Source organism: Pogona vitticeps, chromosome 4 (genome assembly GCF_051106095.1).
Source record: "Pogona vitticeps strain Pit_001003342236 chromosome 4, PviZW2.1, whole genome shotgun sequence".
NCBI classification, from domain to species: Eukaryota; Metazoa; Chordata; class Lepidosauria; order Squamata; family Agamidae; genus Pogona; species Pogona vitticeps.
In genome coordinates, this window is record NC_135786.1 from 69,969,943 (window position 1) to 69,970,501 (window position 559).

The following is a 559-nucleotide window of genomic DNA, read 5'->3' on the forward strand; positions in this document are numbered from 1 at the left end:
TTTTTGAAGGAAGCCAGGTACTGTTACCAGCTTATTTATGGGGGCAGAGCATCTAAAGCAGATGAGATTGACCCGCCTACAACCATAGGAGCCTCTTAGGTACTGTATGCCTGTCTCTGAAGGATTTATGTGCCTTTAACGACGGATAAAAATCCAGCGGACAGGGAAATTGATTGCTGCGAGATAGTATGTTCGCTGAATTTCTCCTTATCTCCATAAAGGATAAAGGCGAGGAACCCTTCCCAGAAGGAAGACACACAGTAGCCGTCCTGCTCCTCCTCTCTGAGGGAGCGAGAAAGCAAAAGGCATCTAGGTCCTTTCTCACTGCCTAACGATTTATTCGAAGAGTAGCATTAGAATGGAGAACATTCTTTCTGAATGTCATCTGAATGCCTCCCGGGAATCCAGAGAGTGAGGTGGAACCCGCGTTTACTCGGGAGAAACCTTCGCTCTCGGGATTTCCTTCCGACCGAGAGCGTTGCATAGGCTTGCACTCTGTCCATAACAAGGCCTTTTTGAAAAACTGCTTTAACGCCCAAGGCACTTCTTCTGCTTTAAG